Source organism: Pygoscelis adeliae, unplaced genomic scaffold (genome assembly GCF_000699105.1).
Source record: "Pygoscelis adeliae isolate BGI_AS28 unplaced genomic scaffold, ASM69910v1 Scaffold358, whole genome shotgun sequence".
Lineage (NCBI taxonomy): Eukaryota > Metazoa > Chordata > Aves > Sphenisciformes > Spheniscidae > Pygoscelis > Pygoscelis adeliae.
In genome coordinates this window covers 3,717,242-3,730,496 of record NW_008825429.1, presented here as the reverse complement: position 1 = coordinate 3,730,496, position 13,255 = coordinate 3,717,242, and positions in this window count along the sequence as shown.

Below are 13,255 nucleotides of genomic sequence, written 5' to 3'. Positions count from 1 at the left end.
TTTCTTTCTTTAAGATCACACAGGGCAGTAACATCACGGTTTGGCCTCATCCAGACCTGATTTGCCAGGTGTAGACCCAGGCCTGGGTTTACCGAACCTGAGTTTAGCCCAAGACCTCGGTGAGCTGCCAGACCACTCCAGAGTCTGGGGGTGTTTGATGACAAAAGCTTCTGTGCTGGGAGCTTGGCTCGGTGTCGGCTTCAGCTTTGCCCGTGGAGCTGGGGCAGCTGCCTTCCTCTGCCGTGCCACATGGGAAAAATCATTAATGTTTTCAAAAACAAGCAAACCCACTGGGTTTAAAACAAAATCTCTACTGTTCCCAAATGCCTGTCTTTCCTTTCCCAGTGTGTCCCCTGGGAAGGAGTGACTCCCTCTCCGTGCCCAGCCCAGGGCTGTCTCGGGGTCTTCCCTTCGCCTGCCCCGGCACCCTGGCGAACACGGCCAGTGATGGTGATTGTGCACCCCATTGCTAAGGCCGGGGATGCTGAAACACAGGCAGCAACAGGGACGTGTCGGGGCGAGCAGAGCTGTGTAGCCGGTAACAGTTCCATGGTGGGGGCTGTTTGGACCCCCCAGGGGAAGGAACAGCGCTCTCCTGGCTTTTAACCCCGGCTCCGTGCCCCGTGGCTTCACCCTTTGCAAGTGAAATGGGTGCAGCTCTGCAGCAGCCTGGCCCGGCAGCCCTGCCGGCACACCCTGCCTGTGCACGGGGAGGAGCGGCCGGTCGCCGCATGTCCCATCTCTCGCTGGGCACAGATCATTCCCTTGATGAACCGGCTGCTCCGGAGTTACTCCTGCTGTATTTATGTGATCATTAAGCTTTAAGGCGACTAACACTAACCACCCACGGACCTGCGCTAACCCTTCAATTCATTCTTCAGTCACTTCCTCTGGCTGTGAATCAATGTCTGAGCTCGGGTGCTTTTGGAGGCCGTTGGTGGGGCTGGAGGGGAGCAGCACGCTGGGACGCAGGGGGCCTCTGCCCCTCCCTCTGCTGAGGAGGGACAGGGAAAAACAGCTTTCACAGGGCTGGAGAAATTGGCTGAGCTGTGTATCACTGGTCATAGGAGTTTGCTCCATGATTAGGGGATCTGCTTGCGCAGGCAGGTGTCAAGGCTCTGGCCCAGAGCTCAGCAAAGCCAAGGCTTAGACCTGGGGTCTGGGGCGTCCCTCTTGCCTGGCTGATGGCTGGGACCGAGGGCTGGGAGTCTCCCCTGGGGCTGGGGCGCTGGAGGAGATGGCTCGTGCTGGCACCAAAGCCCCTCTCCTATGGAGCAGTGTTTTGGGGTTGGCTGTCTGCAAGGAGCAGCTTTCCCTGCAGCAGTCTGGGGTGTCTAAGAAGGGCTGAGTGCAGCAGGGACATCACTAGAGCCCTCCTCCTCTTCCAGGTTGCCCACTTGCAGGATGTTTATAAGGACCTTTGAGATTTCTCTAAGGTTTTGGAGTAGCTCAATGTGTTTCTAAGCTATTTTGGGGCACGAGTGGGAAATACGTCATGGACACATGCACCTGTGTGCACCCATATGCAATAGCCTGTGGGTTCAAGTGTTTAGGCAAGCAGGTTCAAAGATCTGCAAGGGAATCTTCTTCCCATTACTGAAGCAAAACAAGGCAAAACCAAGTGGATGGCTTTGCCTCGCAGGACTGCGGCGCCCAAAGCTGGGCTTCCCCACACGGGTGGTGTTGAAACTGGGAAAGTCTCTTGGGAGCCGTCTGTGAGCTGTCAAAATATATTATAAGCTGCAGTTGAGGTTTAAAAAGCTTCACACTGATACACAATTTAGGGGAAGCATCTTGCATTTCCATAGCTATGCAATAAGATTTTCTGAAATTGTGATGATATGAGAAAATGTCTTTTAAAGTAGCACCCAGATGGCAGGGGGAAATTGTGCTGTTTAAATTCTCTTCAGATAAATTGAAGCTAAAGGGATGTTAAACATTTTATAGGTTCCCCCCCTCCCCCCTCCCCCACCTGCTACTGAAAGGACACAGGAGGAGTCATCAAACAGAGCAAGTAAGATCCTTATGGTGCACCACTTAGGAAACGGCCTCATCTCAATCCTGCCTCTGATGGCAATTAACACTGAGAGATCCCGAACCTGGCAGGGTCAGGTCTGGGCTCCTCGCCCACTCCTTCGCAGAGGTTGGGATGCATGTGGGGAGCAGGAGGGGTTGCAGGATTTGGGTTCCTCAGGGCCTTTGTGTGACCATGGCGTGAGCCCAGAGAGATGGGGAGAGGCTGTCGGACCCAGCGGAGCGACAGCTCTGGGGGGGGGGGTGAGCCAGCCCCAGAGTAAGCCTCACCATAAAATTAGAGCCCAGGTCAATGCAGGCAACCTTTGTGCTAACAAACCTCCCCGCCTGCTCCCCGGGAAGGTGGCTCCTGGGGCTGGGATTTCTGGGAGGGGGGGTTGCCCAAACCCATTTCTAAGCAAAGAGAAGGAGCCGTAGGCAAACCCCAGGTGTCAGGGCTCAGCCTTGGGGTTTGCAGCGTAAGCGGGATGCAATGGCTGGAGCTGTATGTCTCCTTGGAAAACCACCTGCCACAGGATGCATAGACCCCCAAATGCAAGAATGGAGCGTTTGGCTATAAATCAACCTAACGCCAGCCATCCCCAGAGCTGTGCTGCTTTAGGGACAGGCTCCATCCTCCTGGCTTTGAGGCGATGCTGCAGAGCCTCTCCAGCATCGCTCTGCAGGGCAGCAGGCACTTCCCTCACAGGTTTTTTTCTTTTTCCCCCTCCTTGGCATTCACAAGTGAGGAGCGTTTTCGCTCCTGAGCTAAATATGTCACTTTGTCTTGTAGCGGCTGCCAGGTCTTAAAATGCTGGCAACTTGTGAAAGCACCGAGAGGACAAATGCCAATAGTTATGCACCCATCTTTACTCAAGGAAGAACTGGGCTCTGCGGCTTTTTGTTTTTGTTTTGAAAGTAAAATTAGCACGTTTACCCAGTCATTTCCTTAAGCTGTTAGTCATGGCAGAAGAAACATGTGCAGGCTGGTTTGTCTCCTCTGACAGGTCTTGCTTCCCTGGGGTGGGCTGGGGTGCTCAGGGGAGACCGTGAGCAATAGCAGCAAATATGCAAGCCTTGGTTGCGCTGCCTCTCGGGAAGGAGAGCCAGGGGTGATGGGAGAGCAGCCCCAGGGCTCCCGGGAAGCCTTTCCCCCGTCCATACCTCCCTCCCCCCTCGTGCTGGCGAACACCGATGGAGCAAGCAGCCGCAGCCCCTGGGCAGTGCTCTGCACCCACGGTCCTCTGACCCTCTGCTGGGTCAGAAACTGCCTCAAGCCCCATCCAAGCCTGGTCCACGCGGGGCAGCTGCCCTTTCAGCCCATCGCCTGGGCAAGCTTTTATATGTACACTTTTTTATTATTATTTCCAGTGTTGTCAGATTCATTACAGCAGATGGGTCCATCCAGCAGGCAGGGTGATGCTCTCGATGGGGGTGAGATGTCTCCATGCTTAACATGAAATGGAGATCGCTGGCGGGGCTTGTTGCTGTGTTTTTTCCAGCGTGGCAGAGCACTTCCCAGTTGGGATCTGGCTCGAGTTTTGGGAGAAGAGATCCTGGGCGAGATCCCAGCAGTTATTTCAATGGACTGAGCCCACAGGGAGCACCTGTTCGCCAGCAGCTTGGGCTTTCCGACACCCAGCAGCGCTGCAGAAAGCCATGAGGGCTAGGGCTAGGTATTTTTAAACAACCTTGGCCGGGCAGGCTTTGCCGGAGCGCTTCCTTTTCTTGTTATCTCTTCCTGCAATTACAGAATGATTCAGGGACAGCTATCCTGCGGTTTAATGCAAGAAGCTTCATGCAGGTACGGTGTGTGTAACACACAGCAACACTTTCTGGTACAACATGGTACTGTCTCGTGTTATCACAGCTTGAGTTGTTCAGCAAATAATCAGAATCTTTCCTTCAAATGCCAGGTTATTTTGGAGAGGGGTAGTCATATTATCTATTATACTCACGAAAACAGATAATAATAGTAATACCATTTGTTGGAGCGCTGTTAATGCAACAAGGCTGTCACTTGTCACCAAGAATGCTGTGTGTGGCAGCCTGTTAAAAAGAAAGTCAAAACAAGGCTGGCAGCAGCCAGCCCGAGCACATCATGGTCGCTGCCGGGGGCTCTGCAAGCGCGATCGTGTTTCCCCCGCGCCGGAGCCAGCGAGGATGTTCTGTACTGCTGAGCTATGCTGGCTTGGCTGGTGCAGCCCATGACGTGCTCACCGGCAGGGCAGCGGCGACGTCCCGGCATGCTGTGGCTTGTAGGGACACCGATAGTGCTGCCCCAGGTCTCGTGTTTGTGAGTTGTCTTGTTTTTGGCAGAGATGCTCGCCCCGAGCTGGGCTGAGCGTGCCCCTGCTGCCTGCCTGCCTCACTGCCTGAGCTCCCTCCCAAATCCACGCGCTGCTTAGAGGCCAGTCTTACCCAATGGACCCCAAATTTCTGTTGGGGTCAGTGGCTGTTAAATCCGTCCCATAGGATGTGCAGGGTCCAGGAGGAGCGGCGGGCATGTGAGCCCCTTCGCTGTTCACCCCGCGGGACGGGCAGACGCTGCATCACCCCGATGCCTGGGCACAGCCAAGCTCCCAGACCGGGCAGCGTCGGCTTGCGGCTGGTGGTACCGGGCACTCATCTTTCTCCCTTCTTCCTTTAAGAAAGACATTTCAAATGTGAAAGCAATGTGAAGACAGGCAGTTATGCTTCTGGAAATGTATCATTAATGTAATAAGGGTATGAGATGGTTTCTGTAGGAGTTCATCTCCAGTATATTTGCTCCACAGCAAGCCATAAACTTTCCAGGGTCACAAAAGTATTTTTTTTCTCTTGAGGAATTTCAGCACTAACCTAGTGCACGCTTCCCCCAGCTGCTGCCCTGTCCATCGGGGGTTTCAGACCCTGTGCATGAGCAGAGCCTGCTGTGGGTGGGAGGATATCCACAACAAGAGCCACGGCAACCCCCCCCCAAGCCTCAACAACTTCAGCATTTTCTTTTTATAATGGAATGGAGAACGGAAAGCTCTGCAGAAGTGAAACGTCTCTCTCAAATCATCAGGTTATTTTTATGTGCATCTATATTTTCTTATGTGTGTGTAAATACCTCCCCCACACGCATACTTTTAACTCAAGGAGTGAAATAAAAATAGCTGGAGATTGAAAGGGGAGCAGGCGAGGGGGCAGTTGCGCTTTTTGGAAGAATCTCTTCAAGGTTCGGAAACAGCGAAGCTGTGGTGATAATGTGATCTGACAAAACCTCAGCTTCTCCGGGCCTGCGAGGAATGGTGTTAATGAAAGAGATCTTAATGACTTCCCCTCTACATTTCTATTCATTCTAACAAGCCGCAGCCAGGAGCGCAGACTCAGTGTTGCACTTGAGGAAGTTTTGACAAGCTCCGAGGAGCCAGCCGCGCACGTGCCGGGAATTGCTGCTGAGGGGCTCGGAAAAACGAACCCCATTCCGCAAATGCCAGGATGTCACGGAGGGATCCCCCACCTCTCCGGGCTGACAGCAGCACCCGCTTTGCCCTCTCCGGCCGTGGAGCCCGGCTGCTTTCCCATGCCAAGCTCGGGCCCCGCTGCTCTCCCCAGCCCTCCTGCTCTGCAAGCCCGTGCTGGGCAGGTCGCAGGGGGACATGCTGCGTGACACCAGAGGAGAAGAGGAACGTGCTGCAGCTTGATACAGATGTTGTATAAGCTCTTATTTCATTTTATTCTCCCCCTCTAAGTAGGATAGCAGCAAGGAGAGATTTCTGAGATCTCGAGCTCTGCAAAGGGGGGAGGAAATTTCCCTAGGGAATGCAAAACAGGGAGGGTTATGTGATCTAGCAAAGCTGGTGCTATACAACCCAGAGCCCTGCATGTCCTGGCTTAGGATCATTTATTGTCATTGCTTCTCTTTTTTTTTACTGATCACAAAAGGAGAATTACGAAATAATTTGCTGTGGGAAGCCGCGTGGCTGTATGGTGGCGTGCATGGGACACAGTGACATTTGTCCGGGCTGGGCCCCTCCGACCCTCGGCACTGAACGTCGGGAGCATTTCTGGTGGGACGGGACGCATCCAGCGCTCATCACGGCATCGGAGCTCAAACTGCACCAGCTGAACTTTGGCCGAAGCAGAAATAAAAACCATCATGTCTAATAATACCCAGGCTGCAACCTGCTCCCCGGCGAGCCTCTGCCAGCTGCTGCGGCCGGCTGGGACAGAGCAGCGTCATGAGTCACCGAGACACAGCATCGTGCAAAGTCACCGTCCCTGTCCTGACCATCGGAGGCCAGGTCCTGTGGGGCACACACGTCCCCTCTCCCAGCCGCTCCCTCGGGGGCCTTACGGGGGTTGGAATAACCGTGCTTGGCACAGGCAAAGCCTCCTCCTTCTCCTCCGCTTTGGGAAAGAGCTGGGAGGATTTCCAAATGACTCTGCTTGGCAGCTAATCCCTACCATCCCGGTAACGCGCTGGAAGTCGATCTGAAGAAAGTTCAAGGCTTGTGTCCCTATAAATTGCGTCACTGGTCACCCTCCCTCTGTACAGCATCTCCCAGCTGCTGACAATGCCTGATCTGTTAATTCCCAGCGAGGCCGATGCTGGATGCAGGTGGGAGATGTTGTGTTGAGAAAAGCTGAATAAACTGTCATTATTTTTTTCCTGTAACCTTCCCGGCTCCCGCAACGCCCGTGCTGTGACCTGCCATGGTTGGCACGGGGACTCGGGCAACCCCCACATGGCTTCTGCAAATATTTGTGCCTTCGGTGCTCCGTGCATGGGCCTGTGCGCCGGGGCAGTTTACAGGTAACATCTGGCAAAGGCATGTTGTTTTTAAAGCCAGCTCCGGGGTGCTTGGCAATGTCCCATGAACTTCTTGCTGAGCAAGTTCCTGGCAGCCACAGAGGCAGGACGGCACGGTGAGGGGCAGCATGGCCTTCGGTAGCAGAGCATTGTCCTGCTCCGTGTTTTGGGCACAGGTTTGCTCGGTGCACTAAATGCCAGAGCCGCTCCAGTTGCTGTTACCAGGGCATGTCAGACCTCGGCCAAGCCGCCAGGTGCAGTTTCAGTGGTGGGCTCTCCCCATCGGCAGTCTGAGCCATTCCCTCTGTAGCAAAGTGGCTGGCAGTGCAAATTTAAGTCATTTGGGTTTTTTTTTGCAAAAACCACTTTTTCAGCAGCACCTTTTCCCATGGCAGAGGGCGAAGCCCTGCCCTGGGGGGGAGAGCAGGCGGCAGGCGGGTTTCGGCTGTTTCAGTGAGCAGCAGCAGCAGCAGCAGCCCCTCTCCCCTCCTTGCCCACGTTGCATCAGCACTATGAAGAATGAAGACACTTCTCACGTAAATGGTGTGTGCCCACAGCTCCTCTGAGTCACGCTGTTAGCAGAGAGCTTGTAATTCTTCATTGTTTTCAAGTACGAATGTCTTTGAAAAAAGGCATTAAATAAAACACTCAACTGAGGTCCTGGCGGTGACTAATTCCCATGGTACGCCCCGCTCCAGCGCTAATCCTGCTGAGCTCACTGCATGCTGGGGGGGGCTCACACGGATCCTTGCAGGTGGAGGAGCCAAAGAAAAAGCTGAAGGCTGCACGAGAAGAGCTTGAAAGGGGTAGGCATGGGCTGCAGCAGTGGCACAGTGGGGACAAACCCCAGTGCGCTCCATTCAGGTGCCGGCGTTCCCTGGGGAGCGCTTTGGTGTGAGCTGTGTTCTCGGTCCAAAGCAGGGATACAGCCCAAAGTATGGGGTGTATCAAAACCTAAAGCTCCTGCCCAAAAATCACTCTCCATGGAAGAGCTGGGAGGGGAATTTTTCTGCCCCAGCCAGGACGGTCTCTATCAAGGAGGTGGCAGCTCAGAGGACTCAAACAAGGCGACTGTAAATCTGTATTTATAAACATGCTTCCTCCCACCAAATAAAAGCTAGCAAACCCAGAGCTCTGCTGAACAGTTAACCCCCCCAAGAACACCCCACAGGCACACGGTGAATACCATACACCCAAACAATGCAAAAATCCCCAGGATGCAGCAGCAATGCTGGGGAGAACCCGTACCCCCCCCCCAGGCCCCCCCCTGCCGAACCACGGCCCCCAGCAAACCTTCCCCGTGAGCCCCTCTGGGCCTGGAGGAGATGGATAAGCGTGGATCTCCCCAGGGCAGGACAAGACTGTTGCTGGGACCGACCCTGCCGTGCAGCCAGGGCCAAGTGCTGCCGTTGCTCTGTGCCAGATGGCTCTGCACGGCCGCGCCGGCTACCTCCACAAAACAACCCTGGCTTTGTTTGCTGCTCGGGTACCAGCTGAAAACACGACCCTCATAGGAGACTTTTGCAAGACGAAGCGTCTCTTCCCCCCCAGCTTCGCTCTCCCCCTCTTTACCTCGAAAGCCCCGGGAGCTGCAGAGCAGGAGGCAGCCTGTATGCACCACCAATGAAACGGCTGCAGGACTGGGCATAACTAATTAGAGCCTCTATAAAATGACATCTATTTCCACAGATGGGAAGCTGCTTCCCCTTTTTATGGCTGCTTCAGTTAATTAGTTATCTCAGAGGTTGCATTTGCATTCCCGGCTTTGTGAAATACCCTTTTGTTAACTACTTTTCATATACTTTTATGAAGTCGACCACTGAAACAGGCTCATTTATCTCACCAGTGACAGGCTGAGAGGCTTGCCCAGAGCTGTGTGCCAGATGCTGGGTTTGTAAAATAATGTTTGGCTTGTCTGGTGTTTGGAAAGGAGACAGAAGGTACAGGGCTGCGAGAAGAAAGTCCCAGGCTGCTAAAGCCAAGGTCTGGATCTTGACAACTTCTACAAAAATGTTCAATCTGTTGCTTTTGAGCAGCTTGCAGGAGCTGGGGGGGATGCTCTTGTCATCAGCCCTGGGCTTAGACATCTCCATCCTCATCACCCAGGATGTGCCTACACACACACGGCATCTGATGGGAGCGGGGTGTGAACATCTGACCTTCTCAAGCTTTATCTGCTGCATCCTCCCTCCAGCAGCACTGGGTGTGTGCGTGTCCCCACGGGCGGGGGGGGTGTGTGTCCCCCAGGAGCCCTCCCTGCCCACAGGGAGCCTGGGGACATCCCAGAGCTGCTGCTCCAGCGGAGCCTGCTCCAGCCACGCTGCACATTTAACCTCCATTAGCGAGATTATGAGCAACAGCAGCAATAATCAATCACCGTCGTTATTGCTAGGAAATGTTTGCAAAATCAATGTTTCCTCTGTAGCATAAGCAAGCAGGGCTTTTGTTGGTTAGCTGTTTTTCAGGCACGTTTCTGCCATAGAGTGGAAAACGCTGGATAACTGCAAAGTACAATGCAACAGATTTCCTAATTCCTGGCGGCACAGCCGCCTTCTCTCCATGCAAGGCTCCGCAAACACTCAAAGCAACCCGGCACGCTTTGGCATGCGCTGCCGTACCGGGAGGAAACCTTCCCGGGCCACTTGCATGTGTTTAGGGACGATGCGAGATGCCCATGGGCATTACTGCAGGCGATATTTCCATTCGCCTTCCCCTTGCACCTACCGCTCAGGGTGCTGCTCGCCTCCCCGCTGCTCCACGACGGCGATGTATGAACGTTGCTGAATGCCCAAAATGGGGCAGAGGAATTGAGCGTGCGCTGCCGGCAGTGCCAGATTCATGCTTTCAGCAGTTTTTGGTGCTTTATGCACTGTGGTCAGCACGCCAGGGACATGAAGCCCTACACCGAGGAGCACGGCTGGGTGGGCTTGGCTGCCCTGGGGCATTTTCCAGGAACCCCAAGAGATGCTATGTTGAAAAAAGGGAATCCTGCCATTGGTTCAGCCATCCCTCTGTTCCAGGAGAGGATTTTTTTGGTGACAAGAAACCATACCTTTAAACTCAAACGTTGAAAATTCAGAGCACAGCCCAGCTACTGGGGGGGGGGGGCGGGAAGAAAGCCCAAAATACATAAATCTCTTTATTTTCTGCACCAGTGAGTTTGTATTGGCCTGCTAGTTGACTCTCCTGAAGGTATCCGCTGGGATGCAACTACTATACATCCAAACTGTCACAAATGGAAATGTTGCTTTGAAAGACAAAGGGTAATTTATTGAAAAAAGGGTGTCATTTAGGTGGAAGGATGGAAGGAAGAGAGACAGTCGCTGCAGAACTGCCAAGAAAGAATACCAGATCTGCTGATAGTCAGGGAACAGCTTTGAATTTCCAAGGCTGCCCTTGAGGGATAAGAAAATAAAAGCTAAGGACAAAAAAAAAAAAAGTCTTAAATACAGTGACAGCAGAAACCTGAAGGATCGCAGTGAAAAATGGGACTTTCTCCTCTCTAACAATAACCAAGAAAAAGATAGGAATGTAATTTGTAAAAGCTATTAAATTGCCACCAAAATTGTAAGCAGGATGGAGAAATGACACAGAAGGAAAGAAGAAACAAATGCATATGTCATTCCTGGAGTAATTCTTGAAAATGGGACTAGATGATGAACAGGGTGGAGGAGAAATGGAGCTGAGGAAGGGAAGAGCTGGGAGAACCCACCCGTCTCGGCTGGGCGACAGGAGCTGGTCACCACAAAAGCTTTACCCGGGAGCCTCTGTGGGCTGCGGGAGGAAAATGGGTTTGTGTGTCTCCAAAAATACAAACGCATAGATTGGGTTTGTGTTTTTGTTTGTTTCTGAGTAATACATGCTCCTCTGCCTTGGAGGGAGTTTATTTATATGGAAATGGCACTAAGGAGCCAGGCACAGGCAGCTTGCTCCTCTCCGAGCTTCAGGCTCCGGAGGGAACTTCTTGCCAGGAAGGAGTTTGCAGGATGGGCTCCCACTGACAGACTTCGGGGGAAACGAATTGCAAACAGCCTGGGGAAAGGCGTGATGATCTCTGCGAGAACCTTGCCCCGAGGCTTGCGCTTGCATGCTGCCCGTGGGGCGCAGGTGCCCGCGCCAGTGGGACGGGGGACCTGGGCACAAACGGCAGGGTGGGGAGACCAGGAGAGACGGGGTGTGTCCAGCACCAGCACGTCCCCTCTGAGCCCTTCCCAGCCCCACTGCCCCTGAGCATCCTGACAAAGCCGAATGGCGCTTCGGTTATTTTAAGGCCATTAAAAAATGGATCTGCCAGGGAAGCAGAGTGTGTTTTGGGCACAACTCCAAAGCGTTACAGCATTAAAGCCTGCAGGCTGTGGCTGCGGGACGGCTCTCGCGTGCCCACCCCGGTCCTCAGCAGCGCTTGCAGCATCTGGATTGACTCAAGTTAAATAAGCAGAGGGTGCTGGGGGTGACGTGTCTCAGCCGAGGTCCTCCCGCTCTAGGACCTGTTAAATTGCAGGCCTCAACCTGCTGCAGCCGAAGATTGAGCTGAGGCTTCTTCAAATGCAAACCAATCAGCAAAACCAATCAAGCACCATCTTCTGATGCAAAAGCATCACCGTATGGATGTAGAAGCACATTTTTAGGCATGAAGGCTGCTTCAAAATGCCACTTCTTTATTTTTCACGTGGTGATTGTCTAGCAGATACTTCCCTTAAGTCCCCGGAGCTGAAATCCCGGTGCTAGATGAGATGTCGCCATTTGTATTAGGGAAGTCATTGAAACTAGTTCTTTCTCAAATGTTTTAGTTGAAAACACGCTTGTACACCCAGGTACAACAAAAGCAGGTGCTCAGAGGGTTGTCATTACCAAATTGTGACATTTCTCATGGCTGTCTCAAACACTGGGTGTTGGGATATTTCTTTTCAGCTGGAAACATCTATGATTAAGCTGCAGCCAATGAGAAAAGTAGCGGAAATTGCATTTCCAGCTCCACAATTTAGCAGATCAGTGGGTGAGCACCTCTGACCCGGACCACCGCCTGAGTGGGAAGTTCCTCCTGAAAAGCAAAGCAGCGCAAGACACCAGGTTTTGGGGAACAATTCAGCCTGCAGAAAATATAAAGCCGGGGAGGAAAATGAGGTGGGGGGAACCTTCCCAGCTGCAAACATCCTCTGCGTCCTCCTGCAGCCTCGGGGCCACGGAGCCCCAGAGCTCCCCTCGTCGGGCTGTGGCTCACTGCTTCTGCCCTCTCATGTCTGGTCACATCACTCTAAATCAAAAGTTATAATAGCAAAGAAGTGTTGGACAGATTACAATGCAGGGAAATAATAGCAAGGGTGTTTTTTTCAGGGTTGAGAGGAAAGACAGGGAGGAGAGAGGGAGGAGGTGTTTCCAGATACCCCATCTGTTTAGAGAGCTCACAGGATTCAAATGGTTGGAGTGATCTTGACAGGCTAAAAACCCAATCTGCTTGAAATCATATACCTCAAATAATGTGCTATTGCTGCTGATCGTCCGTGTATTTTAGGGCTGAATGGATACAGTATTAAATTCATCTCGAGTTCTCATTTGCCACCAGTTACTGCTTGTTTGACGAGGTTTGAGTGAAGTTTGAAAGGCTTTTACTGAAAACGGTTGTAGGAGGAGTGAGGTTTGATGCGTTTTCTCAACGACTGAGCAGCATCTGCCTGAGGCCTCCGGGCGCCGCGGGGGGCTGGGGTTGCTCTGCCACGCACCCCAAGCTGCCGCCCGGGAGAGAAGCCAAGGATTATATTTCACACAATCATAGAACGGTTTGGGTGGGAAGGGACCTCTAAAGCTCATCTAGTCCAACCCCCCTGCCGTGGGCAGGGACATCTTCAACTAGATCAGGTTGCTCAGAGCCCCGTCCAACCTGGCCTTGAATGTTTCCAGGGATGGGGCATCCACCACCTCTCTGGGCAACCTGTGCCAGTGTTTCACCACCCTCAGTGTAAAAGATTCCTTCCTTATATCTAGTCTGAATCTACCCCCCTTTAGTTTAAAGCCATTAATTTTATTTAACTAATTGAAATACTGATGAATATTACCTTTACTGTTATAATGACATTCAGGTCTCCCACTTCCCGGTGCATTAACCACTGAGCCTTCCAACAATGCTGCGAAGTGATAAAGCTCTGTTTACCTGAAGGCAAAGCACGTTATTTACGGCCCTGTCCTCCCTCAGCCACAAGCTCTGCTGTCCCTACGCTTGGGGGGACACCTCAGCTCGCCCCTCAGCTGAAAGAAAGGTGAAAAAAAAATCCATCTCCATAGGCAACCTCGTGTGTGGAGAAACCCTAAACTGGTTGCTGGTTGACCCCCAGCGCGCGTTTTGCGGGAGGAACCCCTTTGCAGCTCTCCCCCTCGGCCCCTCGGGGCTGAAGCAGCGCTGGCGTGGCACAGGGACGCGGCGCCGGCCCATCCCTGGGGGACGTGGCGCAGGGCCCCCCCGGCACG